We start from the raw sequence: 27,452 nt of genomic DNA, 5'->3' as shown, positions 1-27,452 counted from the left end.
TTACAGTCCTTACAACTATTACAATACAAGATCTTATTAACTTTGGGAACAAATGTGGTATTTTCTATAAAAAGGGACCTTATTGTCGATGGCGCTTTCACCATTATTAAACATGCTCCGATATAAATACAATGCCGCGCGACGCTGTGCGGCGTAAGCGCCATCGACAATTATTTTTATCTAATACTGCACCATCTCTCTCGCTATAAAATAATCCCGTAAGGTATTCGTATAGGTGCAAGTGCGTTACTGCTCGCCCTTAAAGTTGGTCAAAGACGCCTAGTCTTTCATGGCGTTCGAAGGCTACAGACGCCGGTTCGAATCCGGCCTTGCTGTGTTAGGTTACATAAGTTGTATTTAGGTAAAGGCCGGTGTCCACTTGCGGCCGTGAGTTAGGACCTGCTACAAGCCATACGTCACGGCTCCCAAGGGGCTGGGGTTGTAGACCCTTACCATTGTTACCCTCAAGTTCAGTTACAGAATAAGTAATAGTATTATCATAGAGAACGGCCACGCACCGCCCCGACCCGACTCGAATTACCTCGCCCCGCGACAGCAGATTGACGGTCGTTTGCCGGCCACTCAGTACTGTTTTCAAGCAACTTACTCACACAACGCATGACGCGTGTACAGACGTGCCGTTCACACATAGAAACGCAAGTGATATTTGATGTATAGCGTGTCCGCCCTGTGGTTTAGGACCTTCTCCGAACGCCGCTCGCTGAGAACTATTTTAGCGGACGGCCTTGAGTGCCCGGTATCGCGCATATCATTATTTTTTGTTATTTTTAGTTTTTACAAAAAGACGGTTAAAAATTAAGTTTTAGAAGCAGTTTTTATATTTTAATGATAATCGCGGTAGGACCCGTTAACATTATTACATATGTGTGCAAATCGCGACAGTTTAAAGTGTTGTATACTCCTAAGTCCTGCGGTACCAAATTTTGTACATAATAAATGTCACCCTTCAGTCCCAGCATTAAGTAAAGTACTATAGTAATAAACACAGATAGAACATATTTCGGTACAAAATGTTTAGATGCCCCCCGCTTTCAAATTTGAATGCTCGCGCGGAGTATTCTGATAGTCCATAGAGTTGTAAATAGTCTGTTCAGGACTGAGCAAATATTTATTATGTGCAAAAAAATGAACAAAAGGCCTCTAGGACTATGACGTTTAAAAAAAGCTGGGACTTAGGAGGGTATAGCATTTTGATGTTAATAGCTTTTGTTCAAAAATTATAGTTACAAATTACAAATGTTGCGTTTTAGACCTATGTTAGCGATTTTTTACAAGATTTTTTCTATCTTAATATGTTAATTTAGACATATATGATAGTACACGAACTTCGTTTTCTTGGTTACAAGACTATAGTTCGTTTAGTTCATTCGTGTGAGCTTTTCCTATGTCGACTTTCTTAGTGAATTAAACTCGTAGTAGGGGCCCGGACGGCAAACTATACATTTTACTGTAGGACAAGCCAGAATTAAATTATATAAGCTATATACACGGTATTATCTTGTGGTGTAGCCTTAGAGCGTTTTCACGTTATCCGATCCGATAAAGACTGCCGACGTTAGTATAAATACTAACTCATTTTAGTTTTAGTATCTTAACTTCTTGTCGCTGTCCGTCTTAGGCTAAAGTACTCGATCGACGACTCACAAAAACGAACGAGATTCCTCCCAGGTAGCAAAGTGACGTCAGCGACGTCATATTGACATACCATTGACGTCAGTATGACGTCATGAAGACGTCGCTGACGTCATAATGACGTATAAATGCTACCTGGGCTATTAGCTAATGATGAAATTACCTAGCACTTACGCCGCCGCTAAGACGTTCCTGTACCTAAATGTTCCACATCCGCATCCGCATTAGCCTCCGCATCGATTTTATGCGGATGCGGATGCGAATGTTCGCAACTACATCCCTGCTATGGTCCTATAAGTAGTCTGAAAATAAACGCATTTTATTTTTAATTTAGTAACTCAACGGGAAACTCCAGTTTTTTTTTCGGGGCACACTGTGATTTTGTTTAATATTCTTAGAACCGCTCTGATCTGAACAGTTAATCAACTGACCAATAGTTAACTGACCAATTTTTATAGAAATTTGACGAAAAAAAAAGTACATAGAATAAAAATCGGTCAAAATGATCTGCGCCCCCTAAGGTATAAGATGTAGTGCATAATTGTTTCCCATCGTATTTTCTAGGAAACGTTCGTATTTGTCATGCTACTTCAGACAACTTCAGTGTTTTTTGTACAGTCGCCATCAGATATATCGGAGCGGCCGAGGTGCTCACAAATATCTGAACACGCCTCTATTGTCAAGGCGTTACAGTGCGTGTTCAGATATTGTGACCAGCTTGGCCGCTCAGATATATCTGATGGCGACTGTACACTGAAAACCCCCAAATAGCAGTGACGTCATAATGACGTCATTTATACGTCATTATGACGTAACTGACGTCATAATGACGTATAAATGCTACCTGGGATAGCAAGACACACGTTCATACGTTTCCGTGAAAAAACGAAAATAATGATGCACTGCACCCTTTTACTACGATAAGTATGTAATGCATGCCGGTACAAAACTAAATTGAATTAAAGGATTAATTAATGTGAAGTTTGTATTAGTTTTAGCCGATGAGATGCCGTGGGCTAAATTAAGGATGAGGGAAGTTGTGTAAATAGAAAAGGTGGGTAAAAAAGTTGAGTGCCCCTCGCTTATGTGGTTGCAAGCAGAATAATATGGATGTTCTGCCCGCGACTTATAAAACTATATAAAAAATATCTTGCGCTCTTACCCCGGGCCTCAATGTAACTAAAGTCGTCAATAGAACTTGCAAACATTGTAAACAAGACAGATTTTGTTAGCGTTTGACACATAACCTAACATATTTACGATCGTTATTTTCGCTAAAATATTAATAATTAACATTTAATATAACTAAAAATTTGTATAAATATAATATTTAAGTATATAGACTGTTGATAAGGTCATGGTTGTCCTTTTAAAGAGCGAGATTACGAAGTAATGAAGGTAAAAGGGTTTGTTCACATTGTTTGCAAGTCCTATTGATGACGACTTTATCTCCATACCAAATTTCATCTCTCATCATCTCAAAATCAAGCCGGTTTAAGGGTGAAGAGGTAACAGACAGACACTTTCGTATTTATTATATTGTTGGGATTTAGATTTTAATTTATAATTGAATAATAGTTTGCGATTTCGAAATTAGCTCAATAGGAAAATTCGTTCAATAATATTCACCATGCATTTTATGGTTTAAAAAACACCCTATTATCTAGCCTATTAAGAGGAATTTAACGAAAAATTGTGGTATTGTCTATAAAAAGGGACCTTATTGTCGATAGCGCTTACGCCATTATTAACGATGCTCCGATATAAATACAATGACGCGCGACGCTGTGCGGCGTAAGCGCCATCGACAATAAGGTCCCTTTTTATAGAAAATGCCCCAATTGTAGTTTTTACAAGCTTTTTATTAACCTGCAATGTACCTGGGTAAGTAAGTTTGTATGTATATAACTGTTTGTAAGGGTCAAATTTTGCAAGTTAAATTTGACCCACTTCCCGATTTCCGATGAAGCTGAAAATTTGCATACATATGTAAATCGGATGACAATGCAATATTATGGTACCATCGAGCTGATCTGATGATGGAGACACATGATGGCCATAGGTACTCTATGATAAAACAACAAAACCTATTTGTGTTTCGGGTTTTCAGAATTGTATAGATGAGTATTAGTTGCCTGTGGAAAGAAAAGTACAGTCAGCGATAAAAGCTTGTACCAAAAATTTTATTTTTGCCAAAAACTTTTATATAGATTTCTCGAATGCCTAAACTAAACTATATCAAGTTATTAAGTTAATAAAAAGAAGATTATCTATATATAGGTACTATCCTGGGGTTTCTTCATTATGCATCACAAGAGTAATCTGTGGACGATGTTGTTGGTCTCACACTATATTATTCTTATGTACCTAAACCCCGTGTGTTACTTATTTTGTCCCAAATAAATTGAAAAAAAAGAGCTTAATTGAGGAGTACATCGTACGGGGTCCCTTTGTTTGACATAATTATTGAGTCATAATGTAATGATTGTCATATTATCATTAGTCATAATTGAAACCGTTAACTTTTCAGGATTTTCCTCGGGTTATCATATAGATAGGTTAGGTTAGGTTAAGTATGTTTTATGGCAATCCTGAAAAGTTTGTGAAAAACCAAATTATGACTAATGATAATATGACAATCATATTATGACTGTCAATAATTATGTCAAACAATAGAGACCCACAACGTACACGTAATCATAATTGCAATATTTTCAGTTATTGAGTCAAACCTCACGGAATGGCCACATCTTTCGTGCCTTTCCTTATTTACGCCCCTTCTTAAGAATAGAAGCAATTCCACTATATTACAGGTTATATCCACTATAGGTACTTATTTAATTATGCATCTAAGTTATCTCTGTAGGTACCTGATCAACCCTTGGTATTATTTATCGTTGGGGGCTGGTCAATTTAATTACATCAATTTATTAGTATAGTATGTAAATTAACGTAACGTACTTTTCAAGCTATTATTATAATTATACTTGTAACCTTCCTCTTGTGAACTAGCTTCTACCTCTTATACAATTAGTGAAATGAAAATGTACAGTAACGGCAAATAATCTATCTACTGCAATTATTTGTAGAAATTCAAATATTCGTGAAATTAGACTTTATATCAAGTAAACAATGATTGTATCATTATCACTATCATATTATATACTAACGTCCAGAGATGGAAATTAATCGATTAACTTTTTATTCGACTAATTATTAGAAAAAAGTTAATCGCTGGAAATTAGTCGACGATTAATTTAATCGCGACTAATGTTAATCGAAACACTTCGAACAAAGATAGATATAACTCCGTAATAGATGGATACAGTATAAGGAAAAAACGTGCCTCGAAAATCAAGAAAATTTGATTCTCGTTCAGAGGGCGCTACTAGCTTTGGCCTACAGTCGTATAGATGGCGTCGACGGTTTCGTTTGTTATTTAACAATTTTAACGCATATTAGTAAAAGAACATGGGTCAAAATCATAAAAATAATTAATGCAAATAAAAAAATCATTTACTTATCCATATTTAAATACATTATATCGTATTTTTATAAATATTTATTTTCAGTTTTAAAGTGTGTCGACAGATGGCAGTGAATTTACTGGGGTTACAAAATTTACTATGACAGTAACCGCTCTAGTATAAGTTACTCTATGACTTCGAATAAAACTAACTCGTCACTTTTAATCGTCGCTCGCGATTATATTTTTTAATTTTAATCGTTAATCGTTATTCGATTACATTTTGCCCAACTCTGCTTACGTCCCACTGCACATGGCAACAGGCAGCCACGTAAGCCCAATGCGGATTGGGGACTTCACACGCCAATTAATGAATGTTATAAATATTGAATTTCTTATTTGAAAACACTCGTGCGAATCTTACCAACAATAAATAGTTATTTACGATACAAGTGCGGAAAAGAGGAAATTCGAAACGAGTGGCGATAAATTAAAACACGACCGCAGGGAGTGTTTTGAATCGACACGAGTTGCGAATTACCTTTTCGCAGGTGTATCGTACAACGTTTTACAGTACATATGGCCCTTTAAACTTTCGACATATGCACGAAAAGTGCTCATTCCCGCACTAGTGCGAAAAAGTAGCACCATATGTACTGTAAATCTATATTTCGATCGATCGATATTTCGCACTCGTTAAAAGCCTCTGGTTTAAAAATGAAATCGCATATTTCGTCTTAAAGCATGACTAGGTAACAGACAGACATACCTTTCCCATTTATATTATTCTTCTTCTTATCGTGCCATATCCCAGGTACCAAAGTGAGCCAGGTAGCAGGCATAATGACGTCATAAAGACGTCACTGACGTCATAATGACGTATAAATGCTACCTGGGATCCTATCGGATGACGGCGGAAAGTGGCGGCGTCATTGGTACCGGTCAAATCCCTAGTATTGTTACTCCATGTTGTTCTAGGTCTGTACCTCTTTTACCTTCTATTACATCTCTAAACAATTTTAGTACTTCTGTTGTTTGTATAGTTTTTATTAGCTTTTTTTGTGTAATTTGACATTTATATTTATGTAATTGTTTTTTTTTTCTTTTTGTAATTTTGGGTTAATTTTATTGTTAGTAAAAATTGACATGTAAAAGTGCCCCTGTGGCCTATTTGCTGAATAAATGTTTGATGTTGATGTTTGATATTTTTCTTTCTATTATTCTCAATATTTATATTATTAGCAGGGATATAGTATGCCATCTTAGTAAGACTAGGCGTCTTTGACCAGCTCTAAGGGCAAGCAGTGCGCGCTTGCACCTCCTAAACGAACTCCTTACGGATTTACGTTGTAGCTAGAGAGACTGGTGCTGCCATCTATGAACAAGTTTGGGAACAAATCAAATTATTTTATTAAATATTTTTGATTTCTGTTTTTTAAGTAGTCACACTACTATATATAAATTCCGGAAGGCGGATCCGGCCTTCACCACTGGAGGGCTTCGTCACTTTTTCTTTAATATATGACATCTATTACAGTTTTTAATTTATATATAGTAGTGTGACTACTTAAAAAAACACAAATCAAAAATATTTAATAAAATAATTTGATTTGTTCCCAAACTTGTTCAGGGATATAGTAGCAAACTAAACGCATCACCGCCCCCATCCGAAGTCGGTATAATCAAATAGAGGGCAAAATAAGCGTGATTTAGTGTAGCGTCGCAGATTTAGGGATAGCTTGATTTATACGATACCAGTGGTACCAGGTATGGCACTTAGGCGCCGATGGCTGGGTCCTTCTTATTTGTACCGTCACAAAACGATTTTTAATTTTTCTCAGTGTGACACTGTGTACTACGGAGCCTAGGCAAGATGCCAATTGTACATCGGCTTACGCCAAACGATAGAAAAATGTAATGTAAAAGTCAAGTGACTACTTATTTCCAATTTTCCAAACATTTGTTGATTTCTACGAGATCGTGTTACGGGTACCTACAGTACCTAAAATTTTGTAGACGGTCATTAAATTGCAATATTTATAAAAAAAAAACTATATATTTGTACTACGTGAACGAAATTAATAACTCACGTTAGACCGGGCCGGCCGTGACCGGGCCGGAGCTTCCGGAGCTTCGTTTTCTATGGAAAGCATCACGTGATAACCTGTCATGTCATAGAAAAGTAAGCGCCGGAAGCTCCGGCCCGGTCACGGCCCGGTCTAACGTGAGTCATCCTTAAATCTAAAATAGGCCCTTGAGGCATTGTACCAAGGATGCTGGCGGCATTTCCCCGCTGTATCGCAATGCTGATACGTTGTGCGAGAAAGCCGCCAGCTCTTCGCGATTTCTGCAAACAACTTATGCGCGCTGGGACCCCATGGACCTATACATATTTGTCTATTTTCTAAATTTTCGAGTAGACTTAGGAACCGGTAGTTCTTACCTTAGCGTAGAGTTTATTTCCGTAAAATCAGTCGCCTTGGAGGCATTTCTACCGCTTTCTCCAGTTTCATGTTCAATCAGATATCGATCGAAAAAACAGTATTTTAGTATTTTTCTCTCGTGTGATGCTTGAATCAGAACTGTCACCTGAAAAAAACCGGCCGAGTGCCTGTGATACTCGCGTTCCAAGGGTTCCGTACACTACACAATTTTTAACCATGTATTTTTTGTGAAAAGTGAGTGAAATGTCTTTTTAAAAACCCGTAGGGGTCGGTCTCCTATATATTATACTATTCTTTGCTCTATGACATAAACCATAGAGGTATAATAATGTAGATATGAAATAGGGGAGGGGCAGCAAATAACCCGACCAAATTACGTAGGTTGTTTCTGATACCTTGTCAGGAATGTTAAAACGTGTTTTTAATTTTGTCGCATTGCGTATGTTCTGTCCCTCACGGTCGCACGGGTGCACATCTATATAAATACTAGGTGTATGTTCTAGGTACTTCAGTGTATGGTGGCGCCGCCTATTTACTGTTTTTTAGGGTCACTTTTTGATACATGAAGATTCATTTCCTTACATCTACCTTCCATATGTTAATGGCTACTCGGTAAACCACGCTCTGCCACCAGGAGTGGCCGAAATAACACTAAAGGAGGCTTTACCCGGTAATGAGCGAAAAGAATGTAAAAGACGCAATAATCTCAGAAGTAAAAAGTTTAATCAAAAACGATACTTTCGATGTTGTCAAGAAACCTATAGGTTGAAATTATGGATGGTATAGAAAGGATGCCAATCTCTTATGGCAGAATTGTTGCAAAAGTGACCGCTTTCAGCTTTAAATAATAGTTCCTAATCTCTCCGGTGGCGCTAGTTAGGCTTTGGGACATGAGTATAACATGAACCATATAAGGCAACAAATAACCCGACCAAATTACGTAGGTTGTTTTTGGTAGTGTTTCGGTGTATGGTGGCGCCGCCTAATTACTGTTTTTTGATGGACACTTTTCATACATAGAGATTTGGCTCCTTTATACAGTCTCCATGGTTGAAATGTTGGTGGTTGCCGTTATATATTGATTGACAACGAAGTTGAATGCCGACAGAACTGAGAAGAGGAAAGCCAGACTAGTCGCGAAAGGTTTTAGGTTTTAGCCAACGTTACGGCATCGATTACCAGAAAACCTTTGAGCCAGTCGCTAGGCTTGACTCGGTAAGATTGTTAGTTGCACTTGCAGTGGAACTAGATCTTGAAATTCATCAGTTGGACATTAATACGGCATATTTAAATGGATTACTGGAAGAGGAAGGTGCCAGATCTTCTAGACGAATGTTTGCGAGATCTAACACGATTGGAGCAGCCAGGTTCAGTTTTGCATGAAAGAGCAGCAAGATGTTATGCGACCTGAGCTGGAGGCAGTGTGTGCAGGCTCAAAAGGAAGCTGTACGGGCTTAAGCAAGCTGATCGACAGTGGAACATCAGACTGGACGAACAGCTGAAATGCATGGGATTGCAAACATCTTTAAATGAGCCGTCTTTTTTTTAAAATATAGATTCACAAACTAAACTCTTTGTATTAGTTTACGTGGATCACGTGGATGATATTCTCGTCGCTTCGCAAAGAGGTGAATGCATTGAACAAGGAACTGGACTATGGATGGTATAGAAAGGATGCCAATCTCTTATGGCAGAATTGTTGTAAAAGTGACCGCGTTAAGCTTTAAATAATAGTTCCTAATCTCTCCGGTGGCGCTAGTTAGGCTCTGGGACATGAGTATAACATGAACCATATAAGGCAACAAATAACCCGACCAAATTACGTAGGTTGTTTTTGGTAGTATTTCGATGAACTGGACACTAAGTTTGAATTGAAAGATTATGGCATTGCGAAACTTGCGAAATCATGGAGACTGTATAAAGGAGCCAAATCTCTATGTATGAAAAGTGTCCATCAAAAAACAGTAATTAGGCGGCGCCACCATACACCGAAATGCTACCAAAAACAACCTACGTAATTTGGTCGGGTTATTTGTTGGTTAATGTTATACTCATGTCCCAGAGCCTAACTAGCGCTACCGGAGAGATTAGGAACTATTATTTAAAGCTGAAAGCGGTCACTTTTGCAACAATTCTGCCATAAGAGATCGGCATCCTTTCTATACCATCCATACTTTGGATGATATTCTTGTCGCTTTGCAAAGAGGTGAATGCATTGAACATTTCAAAAAGGAACTGGCCACTAAGTTTGAATTGATAGATTATGGCATTGCGAAATATATGACAAAGGCATGAAATTGTCACAAGAAAAATACATTGATGATTTATTAATTAAATTTAATATGGATAAAAGTAAACCAATATCCACGCCTATGGAAGTTAAACAAAAGACAGAAAAACCTGCAAGTGCAGTGAAAGTGAACAGTACCCATATCGTGAAATTATAGGTTCGTTGAGGTACCTCTTTACGGGAACGAGACCTGACATTACGAATACCGTGGCTGTACTGAGTCAATTCTCCGTGGAATGCCGCAAAACGTGTGCTGCGTACCTAAAGCCTAAAGCATACAAAACAATATGGACTTGTTGACAAAAAGACAGGTAAATCATTGCATGGTTACTCGGATGCTGATTGGGGAGGATGTTTGATAGATAGGCGTTCTTACTCCGGTTATGTTTTCATGTTAGGAGGTGGATGCGTGTCGTGGAAGTCGCAGAAGCAGAAATGTGTCAGTACCTCATCCTGTGAATCCGAGTACGTAAGGCTCATCAAAGAAGCAATTTACTTGAACAGCTTGCTTACTGAAATTGGGTTACGTAAGTTTGCACCATTATCTTTACATGCTGATAATCAGGGGGCGATGTGTCTTGCGAGCGATCCAATGTTCCATTCTCGGAGTAAACACATTGATATAAGGTACCACTTTGTACGAAGTGTATTTTAAAAAAAGGACGATAAAAGTATTGAGTTTTAAGTACTTACCAACCAACTCAATGCTTGCCGACATATTAACGAAGGCTTTGTCTAGAGAAACGCACTATACGTATGCACGTATGCGGTTTAGGCATTGCTTTTTAATTGTTTATTTTTTTTACAGTTGTTCTTTGATATCACTTTGATTTGTTTGTATGTTTTATTGTGTTACAATTTATTTTGAATATGCACATTAAGGGGGCGTATAGAAATATTATGTTAATGTGATATTTGTAAAATCTTGTTGCGCCTTTAAGAGGCCATAGTAATGGCAGTAGATGGAACCCTGTCAAATTTATATTTGTATAGCAACGGTTCTAGAATTGTTTGTTTACTTTTAGCATAGAATAACTTATACTAGAGCGGTACTGTCATAGTAAATTTTGTAACGACAGTAAATTCACTGCCATCTATCGACACACTTTAAAACAAAAATGAAGATTTATAAAAATACGATAAAATGTATTTAATTATGGATAAATGATTTTTTTTATTTGCATTAATTATTTTTATGATTTTGACCCATGTTCTTTCACTGATATGCGTTAAAATTGTTAAATAACAAACGAAACCGTCAACGCTATCTATACGACAGTAGGCCAAATCTAGTAGCGCCCTCTGATCGAGAATTAAATTTTCTTAATTTTCGAGGCACGTTTTTTTCTTAGACTTTCTTCTATTACGGAGTTATATCTATCTTTGCTTTTAGATACGTCAGTCGGTCAATAACAGCCCTCATGTAAAATCTGATTAAATTTCAAGTATTCACTTTCTTGGTTTCACTGTGCTATAGTATAGATCTCGTCTCTGTTAAATATTGATAGGATTATCCCCCACACTCCTAGCATAAAGCAACCGACAATACATAACATAACATCGTGGCTATTTGTAAATGGACCCACTGATTACCAGTCCGCCGGACGATGTCGGCCTGTCAGTGTTTTTTTTATTTTTTATACCACGTCGGTGGCAATCAAGCATACGGCCCGCCTGATGGTAAGCAGTTACCGTAGCCTATGTACGCCTGCAACACCGTAGATATTACACGCGCGTTGCCGACCCTAACACTCATCTCCCTCGTTGAGCTCTGGCAACCTTACTCACCGGCAGGAACACAACACTATGAGTAGGGTCTAGTATTTGGCTGCGGTTTTCTGTAAGGTGGAGGTACTTCCCCAGTTAGGCTCTGCTCTAGATCTGGAATGACATCCGCTGTCCTGTGCCCTACCACACAAAGCGAACTGTCAAGTTTTTGTTCTAACTGACAGGCTGATATCGTCCGGCGGACTAACGAGTGGGCCCCATAAGTCCAGCTGTCACTTTAGGTACCAAAAGCAGCTACCGAACGACGCCATGGCAGGGGTGCGAAACTCCTCGCTTCGGGCAAACTCGGCTCCGTTCGGCTCAGCATTGCTCCGAGCAATTATTAGGGTTGGCACAACTTGACATCCCTTTGCGTGCACGACCACAGAATAGATGTCGGCGGCAGATCGTAAAATCTCGCATATCGGGATATTCCTAGGCATATCATGAAACGCCGCCATTTCATGATCTGACTATCGACTACCAGCCATAGATATCGTTCAAACCTCAACGTTTGACGATTTGCCTGGCGACGTTTAGGCATATCGAATAAGTATAGAGTGTGATTTTCCTAGACAGATCATGAAACGCCGGCATTTCATGATCTGCCTAGTGACCACCAGCCATATCGTGCACACCTCAAGGGATGATATTCCTAGGCAGATTATGAAACGCAAGCATTTCATGATCTGCCTAGCGACCACTAGCCATATCGTGCAAAATTCAAGGTGTGATATTCCTAGGCAGATCATGAAACGCCGGCATTTCATGATCTGCCTAGCGACCACTAGCCATATCGTGCAAAGTTCAAAGGTTTCAAGTGAAAAGATAAATATTAATTGTAAATTAGAATTATATTGTATTAGGCGGCTATATTTTACGGTTTTACAACAAAACAAAATGCGAAATCAGTTAAATCACGTATGATGCCGTAGATAACTAACAGTTAAACTCGATCAGCTGATGCCTTTCCGCCATCTTGCCACAAACTAAACTTACGACGAATACATTGCTCCTCTATCGATCTGCCGCCTCTTTTATAAGTCATATCGTGATATGCCTAGGAATATCTTGATCAAGTTATTTTACGATGCGCCCGGTATGAAGCTAGGAATATCGTCTGATCGATTTGCCGCCTGTTTTATTAGGCAGATCGTGATATGCCTGGGTTATTCTTAGCAAAGATAGATATAACTCCGTAATAGATGGATACAGTCTAAGGAAAAAACGTGCCTCGAAAATCACGAAAATTTGATTCTCGATCAGATGGCGCCACTAGTTTTGGCCTACTCTCGTATGAGGGCGTTGACTGTTTCGTTTGTTATTTATAATTTTAACGCATACCAGTGAAAGAACATGGGTCAAAATCATATAAAAATAATTAGTTAGTCAGAACATGAAATGGCGGCGTCTCATGATATGCCTAGGAATATCTCGATATGCCCGATTTTGCGATCTGCCGCCGACAGATATATGAGTTTTGACAACGCTAAATAGCCGAAAGGGATAGTGCCATATATTAGTCAAACTTCGGTTTTGTAGGTAGTTTCCTTACTATAGTACTATTATGTTTAAAGTTCTGCGAGTTGATGGATGACAGGCTGTCCAGCACTTATGTTTAATGTCACTTACATTGTCTCTTATATATAGTTCATGTGTTTGCATACTGTGTAATCTGCAATGTTTAATTTCTCGGTGTATTGGCTTGTCTGTAATGCCGGGTAAAATTGTTAATAATAAATAAATAAATAAATTATTTATTCTGTGGCCATGGTAGCTCTGCGAGCATACTTTTGGCATTGGCGAAGTCATCATGATGGAAGCCATTTTTTATAAGAAGATGATATATTCACATACATATGTATTGAGTAGCCAAATACCTAATACCTACGGGCCACGACGGGCGTATTGGATGTTTGCGAGCCGCGGGCACCCTGGCACTGTATCGGTGTAAGAATAAATAGGAACAGACTCGTCAAAATTCATCATTAGGAACAATCCCAGGATTCCCAGGTACCTAGTTTTCTTTGGACACATTCCATTTAATAAAATATTATAAATAAATAAATAAATAAAGTTTTATTTCCGGCAAAAAGTACATTCGTACACCCATATCAAGATACAATTTAAAAGTTAAAGCGCCAAAAGCATTAAGTACACTATTTTTTGTTCCCGTTTTGGTGCACGGAAAGCCAGTGCCTAAACATATTGCAACTAATGTTGCGATACACCGACATGAGAATGGTGTTTTGCGAGCGGCGCATACCCTCCCAGAAGGAAGCAATGCGCGCGCGTATCACTGCGAAGAAGTCAGGAATTCTGGCTTTCGCGAACATGGTGGAGGCACTGCAGGAACGCGGCCCCATCAGTGTCCGGAATATATTATTATACTGCACACGGATGGCGCTGTACGTTTTCCTGCTGTACCTGACCCACAGTTGACAGGTGTAGAAAGAAAGACAATATGCATTAAATAATGTACATTTGACTCCCCTGCTACACCTGGCAAACCTACGGGCTATCATGTTGCCACGAACAGCCAGCGCTCTTTAATGCACCGAGTCGGCAGAATTGTGCTGAACTAATATTTCGAATGTAACCATGTTTATATTTCTGTGTTAACCATGATTCTAGCAAATAAATAACAAATTACAAATGGCTCCTCTATGCGAAGGCCCAGCGCTGGACCAGCGAGATGAACCATGCGATGGTAATGGCTCCTCTACACTATGGGCCAACGCTGGACCAGCGAGATGGCCATGCGATGATTGAGACCATAGAGTAACTTATACTAGAGCGGTACTGTCATAGTAAATTTTGTAACCCCAGTAAATTCACTGCCATCTGTCGACACACTTTAAAACAAAAAATGTAGATTTATAAAAATACGATAGAATGTATTTAAATATAGATAAATGATTTTTTTTATTTGCATTAATTATTTTTATGATTTTGACCCATGTTCTTTCACTGATATGCGTTAAAATTGTTAAATAACAAACGAAACCGTCAACGCCATCTATACGACTGTAGGCCAAAACTAGTAGCGCCCTCTGAACGAGAATCAAATTTTCTTGATTTTCGAGGCACGTTTTTTCCTTAGACTGTATCTATCTATTACGGAGTTATATCTATCTTTGTTGAGACTGTTGAGAGCACGCACTAATCGCACTATGGAATGGGCCACGAGTAGATGCGTACGCAACATCGCTAGCCCACTAACTTTGATGTGCGGACGAAAAATCGACATCGAGGCCATCCTGTCGCTATCCCGTAATCCAGGGGCTACCTGAGGTTTTCATCGATTTTTGACAAGTTTTGAATCGTATCTCCTACTTTAGCACTACATATAGAATTATAAGACAAGCGGCTATCGGTTCTTCAATCTTTTATCTACATTTTTGTCTACCGGATTGTGAAAAAAATGAATACTTATTGTTTTAAACATTGTGTAAAAAAACACTTTTTTCGTATCTCGATTGCTGTGAAAGATCTTACTTATACGAAATCTACATATTTGGGTTCGTCTTAGACGTCTCTAAAAATGTGTCTAAGGTTTTAATTTTAAACTAATTAACACAAAAGTTATGGCCAGAAAACCAGTTTTTTGGCCTAAAATTGTTCAACTTTGATGCTAAATATTTCGAAAAAAATGAACTTTGAAATAAATATGGGATACTATAGGTATATTGCTAATATCCGTTGCTGTCAATATGATAAGCTACAAACAACATTAGAAAACTAAGGGATACAAAATCGAAGGTCATTGGGGCATGGGATCCCCTTAAGCCATAGTGGGCCAGTATTATGGCCCATCGTGTAGAGGAGCCATAAGAGGAGCGTAAAGCCAGGACATTTGAAAGGAACAAACGATATAGAGCGCGCTTTTGGACCGAAGATAAAAAAAAAGTATATGTATATTTATAGCAACTGAATTTGGAACTCCGTAAGCGCAATGTAGGTTTCTGCCAAATTACGCTTTAACTTCCTAACGCCATCTGTTGGGACATTAAGGCACGACGTTGGCAGACGCCATCATCGACCGGGGGTAAGAGAAAGAATATTCATATAAAATTTGGGCAGTATAGGATTTTTTCTCTTTCACTTATAAATTTCGGTATTTCGCCATCGCCTTCTACCTATGATGCCACCCGGTCGGTGATAAGGACAAAGCATGGCACTATTTTCTCTTTTCTCTTATAGGAATCGCAATAAGACTATCTTTCTCTATCAAAGAGTGTCAGGCCCTTGGACGCCACAGGCCCCCTTTTTTTACAAGCTTTTATATTTAACTTGCAATGTACCTATGTAAGTATGTATGTAAGTATGTATGTAAAATGTTTGTAAGGGTCAAATCTTGCAAGTTAAATTTGACCCACTTCCCGATTTCCGATGAAGCTGAAAATTTGCATACATATGTAAGTCGTGTGAGTGTCACAATGCAATATTATGGTACCATCGAGCTGATCTGATGATGGAGACAGGAGGTGGCCATAGGAACTCTGTGATAAAACAACTCAACCTAATTGTGTTTGGGGTTTTTAGAATTGTCTCGATGAGTATTAGTTGCCTGTGGAAAAAAAGTACAGTCAGCGATAAAAGCTTGTACCAAAAATGAAATTTTTGCCAAAAACTTATTATAGTGTCGCGTCTGCGTACCACTTCTTTGCCCTACTATTCGCATTTAGATTGGGCTCCTATTGTCTCGCAAACAATATTGGCTAATCTAACAGAGCCTAATTGGAACACTAGTGTTTGCTCACCGGGTTTGCCCGCGCATTGTGCTATACACTGATTAATACATTGAGGATACATATGTGTATTGTATATTTAAGTTACATTGTATAATTATAACATGTTGGAATCATCATTCTCTTGCCTGGTATTCATTTGTCTTTTTCTTCTATACCTCTCTTTCGCCCGTCATCTCATCATGCACTCGCGTTCGTTTCATATCATCTCTCACACAGTCCATTCACATTTTCCTCGGTTTTCCTCTCCCGATACTTCCCTCCACATTCATTCGTAATACCTTTCTCGTCACATGACTTTCATCCCTCCGCATAACATGTCGGAATAATCTTTAATAGTTATTTACGATACAAGTGCGGAAAAGAGGAAATTCGAAACGAGTGTCGATAAATTAAAACACGACCGCAGGGAGTGTTTTAAATCGACAAGAGTTGCGAATTACGTATTCGCACGTGTATCGTACAACGTTTTACAGTACATATGGCCCTTTAAACTTTCGACATATGCACGAAAAGTGCTCTTTACGCACTAGTGCGAGAAAGTAGCACCATATGTATTGTAAAATAAGTTTTTGGCAAAAATTATATGGCGATATTCATCTTCAAAATTCAAAATTGAGAACGGGCTCAGCTCCTGTTTCGTCTTAACACTAAATATAGACTTGAGTGTATCGGAAATAAGCTATTACTATCTGATTATATCAATAAAAATTATTTATCGAAAGCCTATTATCATCAAAACTACTATACCATAACAAAAAAAACCGTTGTTTCATCGTAAATTTACAAACTTATATAATGCAGCTTACAAAGGCGTTGCGATCGCTTAACAAAACAAAGAAACAACCAAACCGAATTAGTATCGTTGTAACCACCCGCAAATATAACTTTGTATAACAATCGCGTGATGTGCGCCCATTCTTTAACATTTGCGCTTACTAAACTTAAGTTTACCCTAAACTAGTCTTTATTCGCTTGTGTTAAGGTGTGTTAATAAGTTTTCTAGGTGCATTTGTATATTGGTACGGAGTCCGCAAAGCGCCGAGAAAATCACTGGCAAGCCTACTGAAGAATTCACTCGAAAAAACTGGTAATGAGGCGAAGCGATCAAAGTTTCATAGATAAGGAGGGGACGCAGTGGTCAGTTATATATCGATAAATGCTAATCAGAGGGTTATTAACCCCAGACTTATATTGACCGGGATATAGACCGTGATTACCTTTTGTATTGTTTATGAGCTCCCGATATTTCGACGCAGTTACATGCGTCTTGTTCACGGGTGACTGAAGAAAGCGGGTGGGTGTCAAAAGTCTAATAAAAACAAAATCTAGTAAATATAAGTCTAGTGAAACTAACCGTGAATCATTCAATACTCTTATTATTAACCCCATTCCAGGTACATACACCTTGGCATTGGGATCACACCATTACAGATAAGGTGCATTGGGTTAACTCCGCAAGCGGGGTAATTTTGAAAATCGCAAAATTATACTAAACTAGAGGCACTTTCTACCAGTAACCGAAAACCTGTACCTATATTTTTCATACAAATGAACCGGTATTCAATTTCGTTATCATAGTTGTTTATGTATATTTTTTCACCTAATTAAGCTAATGTGATAAATTATTATGAGATTTTTTAATTAAAGGAAAAATGGAAAATATTTCACCTCCGGTAGGACTCGAACCTGCGACCATTAGAAAACCGGTCCAATCGTTACTGCCAACTGAGCCACGGAGGCCTACCAGATGTGTGCGAATTCGCAGAAGCGCAATTGGACCAGTGTTCCAATGGTCGCAGGTTCGAGTCCTGCCGGAGGTGTAATTTTTTCCATTTTCCTTTAATTTAAAATTTTGGAGTAACGCTAGCAGACGTTTCTGTTTCATAAAAAATTGATCAGTTATTATGCTTACAAATACCTACTATTCTATAATATGATAGAGTAACTTATAATAGAGCGGTACTGTCATAGTAAATTTTGTAACCCCAGTAAATTCACTGCCATCTGTCGACACACTTTAAAACTAAAAATGAAGATTTATAAAAGTACGATAGAATGTATTTAAATATAGATAAATGATTTTTTTTATTTGCATTAATTATTTTTATGATTTTGACCCATGTTTTTTCACTGATATGCGTTAAAATTGTTAAATAACAAACGAAACCGTCAACGCCATCTATACGACTGTAGGCCAAAACTAGTAGCGCCCTCTGAACGAGAATCAAATTTTCTTGATTTTCGAGGCACGTTTTTTCCTTAGACTGTATCCATCTATTACGGAGTTATATTATATCTATCTTTGATAATATCAAAAAATGTTGTAAATGCTATATTTCGATTTTTTGTTGTACCGGTAACGGTCCCTGCTTTCAGTGAGCAAGATGTCACGATAACATGAATCTAGTATAACTGGATCGGTCATGAGGGGTGGGGTTGAAATGACCGAACGGGATAGTCTTATGTATCTTTCAGTAGGAGTAGCAGAGAAAGCGCTGTTATTGTTTATCCTTGTCACAGTCTCACATTTTTTTTATTCCCCACCGTAAATTTAGTATGGTTTATGTTGGGCTACAAATCTACTCGACCAATCAGTTTAGTAGATATTCAGACAATTTACAAGTGCGTCAGAGAGGCAACACGACGTGGTTCGCGGTGCCATCGACAACTGACTATCGACAGTATCGACAACTTACGTAACGTATCGACACCGTCCCACCACTACCTCTTCCAGTGCAACTTGAAACTTGTCTGCGCCGGCTCTTTTCTTTCAAAACTTTTGGTATTGTGAAAGAATACTGTACACGTCCGGTTAACGGACATTATAGTTCCTACCTCAGGCAAAAACTATGGAAACAAGTTAAACAAGTTTAAATATATTTACAAACACATACCTACGGCACAGAATAAGTAATAATATTATCATACAGAACGGCCACGCACCGCCCCGCCCCGACTCGAATTACCTCGCCCCGCGACAGAAATCTGACGGACTTCTGGCGTACTCTCAGTACTATTTTTAAGCAACTTACTCACACTATACGTATGCCGCGTGTACAGACGCGCCGTTCACACATAGAAATGCAAGTGATTTTTGATGTATAGCGTGTCCGTCCTGTGCCTGTGCCTGTGCCTGTGCCGGTGCTCACGTCGCGCGTAAACCGCTTATAACACGACGCGTAAATCGCGCTATCTGGACAAGGCTATAACCGCGAAAATCGTAGTTCGCAAATTGCGAGCATTTTTCTCTGTCACTCTAATTACGCCTTCATTAGAGTAAAAGAGAAAGATCCCCGCAAATTGCGAATTTCGGTTTTCGCGGTAGCCCCTCAGGCTCTAAAAAAACTTCCAAGTATTTTTAAAACCGAGATGAATTCGTTATTAAGAGCCCATCAACGCACTCACTAGCGCCACTGCTAAATAATTGTGATTAAATGAGGGCTACCGTTTTTGTGTTCACCAGTTGGCGCCACTGTAGATGTAGATCCAGAAAAACAGATCTCAAAATTCTTCTATGCTTATTTTTATAAAATCAATACGTTCTAATATAAAGCCTGACCAGTAATATATGATCACAACATGGCGCGTGATCATATATTTCTGGTCAGGCTTTACACAAAAGTATGTTAACGTCTAAATGTGCCATTTTTTCAACCTGTTTAATTTTGCATATATTTTAGTTGGCACTTTTTTTTACCACTAACATTTATTGAGCTTTATCTATTGTTTACCACGATTAATCAAAGATGGACAAAGATTTACCACAATTATCAATAAGGAGTAAAAATTCCCGATAAAAAAAGCTTGAAACCCCCAAAACTTCGATGCATTTGACATTTTGAAAGACATCTACACTAGCGCCCTTTTTTTTTTTTTTTTATTAGCCAATTTTGGTGTCCCACTGCTGGGCAAAGGCCTCCCCTCGTTTTCTCCACTCGACCCTGTCATCGCCATTTTCCCACCATTTGGGGTAGACTAGCGCCCTTAGCGGCGAAATTAAAAGCGGGAGCCCTTATTGAATGATAGACATTCAAAAAATGGGGCCGCTACGTACTGTATTTTATATTTAGGTATAATACAATATAATAGTTTTTACGTTGCTGGATTCGTCAATCTCGCTTGCGCTAACTGGTGCTTCTTAAGCCCTCTCCAGTCCGAGGCGCGGCGGGCCCAAGGCTTTCGCGTTCGCAACGAGATCGCCCACGTAGGACACTTCTATACGTATCAAAAGATTGATTCACCCCGCGCCGCATCGCTTAGCGTTCGCGTGTTGTTCGCCTACGTAGTACGCTGCCCAAGTAGCAAAGTGACTTCAGCGACGTCATAATGACATAACAATGACGTCATTATGACGCCATAAAGACGTTGCTGACGTCATAATGACGTATAAATGCTATCTGGGTAAGGCTCATCCTTTGAGTCCTCTGCTATAAGACTCGGCTCGGCTTGTTACAAACTTGTGTCTTGTTGAAATTTGATTTCTCTTTGCAAAATTGTTCAATCAGAAACGGTCTGTATCGAATTAATCCCGGCGTAATAGCTGGATCTAGATTCCCGTAATCCGCTTTATTGAAACCGGTATAAACCTGGGTTCACCGGTTTTCAGCTCACAATTGAATGATACCACGGAATCTTACCAGATTATTTATTGGCGGAGAAGGATTAGAAGAGTACCGCAACGAGGTATATTGGGGCCGATTTAATTTTGGTTTCGATTTTGTTTGTTCGTTACATTTGAATAAAATTTGGTGGATTTGAAGAGCTCCTAATTCGGGGCGGAAACAATACTTAATCCCAAAACGATAACACCATACGTTTTCGCAAAGACCTATTTTACTCCGTATAAGATGAATACATTAAGGAAAAAACGTGCCTCGGAAATCTAGAAAATTTCATTCTCGCAGATGGCGCCTACACATTTAGCCTATTCTCGGCTGGATAGCGTTGAGGACCCTGTTTGATATTTAACAATTTTCACACATATTAGTGAAAGAACATAGGTCAAAATCATATAAGAATAATAAATACAAATATAAAAAAACATTTATCCATATGTGTATATTGATACTTTTTTTTTAATTTTTATACATTTTTATTTTTAGTTTTAGTCGTGAGTCGATAGATGGCAGTAAATTTACTGTCACTACAAAATTTACTATGACAGTAACCCTCTACTATCTATACTATCTAATCTTTCTGGTTTTCGTAAAAATCCAGACGATGATATTTAAGGACATACCTACAGTGAAATTGCGTTGGTACATATAAGCTTTGATTTTAAGTTTTTTGGAAAAACAAAAATTGTACTCGTACCTATTCAATGTTTAGATAACTTGCAAAAATAATATTTCAGCAATTTTTTAATCAACACATTTTTTATGGCACAAGTTACGATTTCTTACAACTCTCGAACAATTATATGGAAGACTTTACTTGAGGGGGGATTAAAAAAGCTGTTCCCATCTTTACGACACTTACGGAGTTGGCCCCCTCTTTTATAATTTTATTAGGGTGTAGCGGTCTAATTATATTTTTTGGGATCCGTATCAAAACTGCCTTTGACAGACGGGCAGACAAAATGTTTATATCCAAAACGACTAAAAATTCGAAGTCAAAAATTATTAACTCACGTAGGCCTAGCAACAACCACTTTCGAATATTCCACAGGAATAGAATGAAGCTTAATAACTGAAATGTGCAAAAGGCGATAATATCTTGGAATATTTGTTACTCAGCGTCCCAGGTAGCAAAGTGACGTCAGCGACGTCATAATGACATAATAATGACGTAATTATGGCGTCATAATGACGTCGCTGACGTCATAATGACGTATAAATGCTGTTAGGGATACTACGTAGGCGAACGACACGCAAACGCGATGCGGCGCGGGGTGAATCAACCCTATAGAAGTGTCCTACGTGGGCGATCTCGTTACGAACGGGAACGCCGTGGGCCGCGCCGCTTCGCTTCGCGTTCGCATGTTGTTCGCTTACGTAAGACGCTGCGTTACAAAATCAAATACTTGACATCAATCTTCCAATGACATTTGACGTCATTCCGATATTGGTCGCACTTTTGATATACTTTTGATATTAAATTTGACAGGCGATCAGATCTGTGTTCTGAGGGCGATCTGTGTACAAGTAGTTATAGACGCGCCACCGAGCGACCGGGGGTAAGAGAAAGAATATTCATATAAAATTTGGACAGCATAGGATTTTTTCTCTTTCACTCTTATAAATTTCGGTATTTCGTATCACCTACCTATGACGCCACCCGGTCGGTGATAAGGACAAAGCATGGCACTATTTTCTCTTTCCTCTTATAGGAATAAGACTATCTTTTTCTATCAAAGAGTGTCAGGCCCTTGGCCTACCGCGAACCATGTTGACGTATTGCCTCCCTGTCACACTTACGTACGAATTTACAAGTAAATTTACTGTGTTTGCCTCCGCTACCGACGTAGAAAAAATATTTCAACATGGCGGGTCCCGCCACGCGCTCAGTTCACGCTTCGCTCACTTAAAAAAACCCCGGGCGGCTTTACTCAGCCGAGAATTTACAAAATTCAACAATTTATGCCCAGTTTGATTGGTCCAACGATTTTAATCACTTTTCTTTTTTGAGTGGCTTTTTTAAGTTTAATTAGTCGCATTGGCGTGTAATTTATTTAACGCTATCGACGCCATTTTTATTTTTTTTGCGGATTTTTAGTATTTTTTTGATGGGGATGCAAGAAGGTTTAGTTATCAAACTTTTTGTGGTGGTATTGCCAAGCCCGATACGCCTGTTAGTTATTCAGTAACAGGCGTATCGGGCGTAGGTGTATAGAAACAGAACTCATTTCCTGTCAAGAATTACCGAAAATTATTTTAAATCTGTGACAATTGTCATTATCATCGTCATAAACTTACCTTTTTGCCGATTATAATAAAGTTTTTTTTAATTGTTGATGGTGGCAAACAGGAATACGGCCCACCCGATGGTAAGCGGTAACCGTGGCCCATGGAGGCCTGTGACGTCAGCAACAGTCATGACGACAATTGTCGCACCTGTCACCGTGGTAGTAAGTAAGTAAGTAGTAAACAGACAATAGTTATTTGTGCAACAAGAGAGGAAAGTTGGTTTTTCTTGCAAGTGTTTATTTTGAGTTCCGAGAACGCGAAAGATTCTATAATTGAATCACGAGCGAAGAGAGTGGTTCTAAGTTAGAATCTTGAGCGTAGCGAGGGACTCAAAAACACGAGATGTAAAATAACTTAGCTCTCCTGTTGCACAAATAATTTTCACCTCAGTAGTGAGAACATATTAAAGGTTAAAATGTATTTCGAATCACGCAGAATAATACAGAAACAAAAAAAAGTATGAAGTGGCAGTTAAATTAAAAAGCTACTTTGTTTCACTTCCTAGAGTGACGAAAGACGCACTTTCTTCACACACTGGAGTGGGGAAAGTCGCGTTTTCCTCACTCCAGGGAGTGACGAAAGTAGGCTTGTTCGAGCTGCTAAGGTGAAAAAAAAAATTTCACAACCAATTTCATACTTGTACTGTAACCATAACGCGCAAAGCCTAAAGCCAAATTTACACCTTTTTTCAGCAATCCCCCGAGCATACATAATCACGCGGATTTCACCCAATTCGGGCCTTAATACGATGAGGGAGATACTTCGTTACCTCAATTAACCAAACTTTTAGATTAAGCACTCTGTTTTTCCGCTACCACCAGCAAAGCTGGACTTTGCTGCGCCCTTTTCCCCTTTAAAGTTAAGGTCAAAGTAAAATGGTCGAGATACTGGGATGGGTTTTTCGGCGAGATAGTTTTAGTTTCGTTTTGGCAGAGACTAGTAAAAAGGAGACTAACAACCACTATACAACGACGCAATAATCGTCAATGTAGTGGATGTTATTTTTATATTTTTTTTATTTGAATATGAAAACTTTAAAACATAAAATTGGACTTGAATAACCGCAATTAGAGTCACAAAAGTAGATTTAAAGCGTAAATAAAGCATTTTAAGCCCTTAAAAAAGGTTTGAAAATCTTAAAGCTAGATTTTGCCATTCATTAGTGTAATTAGAAGATGCCTAAACTAAATTGCTTTAATTATACTTGTGTCCCTATGACAGCGGCCAGTAAAGTCAAATTTTACGTTTTAAAGTCATAAATGCAGTAGGTAACAGATTTTATACGTATAACTAGCGACCCGTCCCGGCTTCGCACTGGTTACACAATGCCTTTACAAATTATACACTGAAACCTTCCTCAAGAATTACTCCATTGATAGGTGAAAACCGCATCAAAATCCGTTGCGTAGTTTTAAAGATCTAAGCATACATAGGAACAGACAGACAGCGGAAAGCGACTTCGTTTTATACTACGTATCTACTTCTAGTATTAGAACAAATTAAATTATTTTCAGAAAATACTTTAATTTGTTTTTATTTCAAGTGGAAACACTACTATATAAATTATAAACTGAAATAATTGTCATATACTAAGAAAAACTGACCAAGGCCTCCAGTACCCCAGGCTGGAATCGAACCAGCATCAGCGTCAGCGTTTTTTTTTTTAGTATATGACAATTATTTCAGTTTACTACGTATGTAAATGTATAAAACAAAAACGTTCTCTATGTTTGTATGTAGTGATGATTAAGCTAAAATGGAAAAACGTTGAAAAGGCACGTGCGGAGGGCGGTGTCGTATGGAAGTAAAAAGACAAGGAACGCAGTGTTGTATAAGGGCTTCCTGTTGCTAGTCGTAATTATTTACTAGTCCCCGGTTTGTGCTGGACAGTGAGATATTCGCTAATTTTGTTGTTACAAATTTGTTTGCGTGGTTAATAATTAGTTCTTCGTCGGTCGATTTAACACTTTTTCCGGTTGGAAGGGGACGAATTTGTGATGTTTTGCCAAACTGTTTTGATTTCAGCTACCGAAAAACACCCAACTATTAGAAATTCTATAACCTCAAAACTGGTGGTAACTGTTTCCTCCAAAATTAAAGTTGAGTTTTTTAGTAATAATGATTTAATTATTATTCAATGGAACCACCCAATTTAAAATAAAAACTAAAATACAAACGTCCGTAACACTTATTATATACACCATTCAGTTTGCATATGTAAAAATAAAATGTTATCGAGGTTTGAATGTCAGTTTTGCTCCTACTCACCCCATTCTACGGTATATGCTTATCGCAGGCCGGCGCCATAACATAACACTGCATATTATGTAAATGGGGAAATTCGAAAAACAAAGGATATAGTGGAGTGCGCACCATAAATTGCGCCACTCGCGGGACTGCCCTGCCGCGTAGGGTGACCATGCGGTGGGAGAGTTTAGGATAAAATGCAGACAATAATACACTGTGGAATGAACTGTCGCCTGCGGTATTTCCGGACCGATAAGACCACAGATTTAAGAGGGTATTTTGCAAAATGCTTCCTTTTTCATTCAACATTACGACGTAACTATTAGTATTTATTCAAAAACTGTTAACGTTCTTAAATATATTATATACGCTAGATGACGCAAATACCACGATTTCTATTGAAACCAAGCGTGCCGACTTTTTCATACAAAATTTACGCATATTCATATTCATATATTTATTGATAAAGTAAATTAATTAATAAGTTGTGTAGACCGCGCTCGATCTACCCTCATTCTTGCGCGTCAGCTGCGTTCGCTTTCAACGTTACCATCGGTCGCATTCACACTCGTTGGTCTGTCCAAGCATACTACACTCACAATATAATCCCAATCCCGGTCAATATAAGTCTAGTGAAACTAACCGTGAATCATTCAATAGTAGATTGTGTCACAAGGGAGCAAAATGACATATTTACGGCGGGGGCGTACAATTGAATCCTAAACTAAGCGAAGGATTCTATAATAGAATCCCGAGAGTAGCGAGGGGTTCTAAAGTAGAATCCTGAGCGTAGTGAGGGATTTAAGTGTGTTACGCCCAAGACGGAAATAATTTTGCTACCATGTGACACATATTGCTTTTCACATTACCTATATGAGGTAATTATAATGTTTAAAACTATTGAATAAGCTAAAAAAATAATGTGAAAAAAAATTTGAAATATTCTGTCCTAGAACAGAAAAGTGTTACTTTGATCTCTCCTAGCAGGGAAGAAAAAGCCCCTTTTCGAATTGGTGATGTGACAAACTGATTTTCTATATGGGGCATCTTCTATGAAAAGGGACCTTATTGACGATGGCGCTTACGCTGCACAGCGTCGCGCGGCATTGTATTTATATCGGAGCATCGTTTATAGAAAGGTAGCTTGTTTATCGGTGTTCTACAGGATACATTTCGGGGAGTGTGCGATGGGATTACATAATTTAATCCCCCCATCTCCATTCTGCCACCGTGGGACTAGACGCGGACTTGCGTTTCACCCTTACGTCGTTACTCTGCCACTGATTCGTACTAAGCGCTATATCCAGCTTTATCATGCGAACGGCTAAGGAGTGGAATTCACTTCCTGCAAATATATTCCCAGTCCACTATAACTTGGATCTTTTTAAATCGAGATTGAATAGACATCTTTTAGGTAAGCATGATCCATCCTAGACTGCATCGGCACATATCAGGTGAGATTGCGGTCAAATGCTTGCCTTTTTGTAATAAAAAAAAAAAAAAAAAAAAAATGGCGTAAGCGCCGTCGACAATAAGGTCCCTTTTTATAGAAAATACCTACCACATATTGTTTTTACTATAACCGGCTGGTCACCCTACACACGCACGGGCCGCGCTGATTTCCCGCGCGGGCGGAATGAATCGACTACTTAAGTACTTGCTGCTGTGCTTTTGCCTATTTCTACGTTTGTTACTGGCAATAGTACACTAAGAGCTAGCCCCGATACATGTATACAATTTAGAGAACGACAGCCCTATACGCTCTTTTATATCCCATATCCAAAGCGCAAAGCGATCCGAATGATCCGACCGAACTAAAACCAAAGATAGATATAACTCCGTAATACATGGATACAGTCTAAGGAAAAAACGTGCCTCGAAAATCAAGAAAATTTTATTCTCGTTCAGAGGGCGCTACTAGTTTTG

At 38.5% G+C, this 27,452-nt stretch overlaps 1 long non-coding RNA gene across 1 annotated transcript in view; it reads right to left on the bottom strand.

Annotated features, from left to right (window-relative positions):
• The window catches only part of LOC134754590 (uncharacterized), a 57,346-nt gene extending 45,575 nt beyond the window's left edge, over nucleotides 1-11,771 (bottom strand). Inside the window, exon 1 of the long non-coding RNA XR_010128941.1 lies at nucleotides 11,606-11,771. This is a non-coding gene — a long non-coding RNA (uncharacterized LOC134754590). The remainder of the gene's footprint in view (nucleotides 1-11,605) is intronic.
• Nucleotides 11,772-27,452: the final 15,681 nt, after the last annotated feature.

Source organism: Cydia strobilella, chromosome Z (genome assembly GCF_947568885.1).
Source record: "Cydia strobilella chromosome Z, ilCydStro3.1, whole genome shotgun sequence".
In the NCBI taxonomy this organism is placed as follows: Eukaryota; Metazoa; Arthropoda; class Insecta; order Lepidoptera; family Tortricidae; genus Cydia; species Cydia strobilella.
Note: the sequence above shows the minus strand (reverse complement) of the source record. Positions and strands in the feature narration are given on the sequence as shown.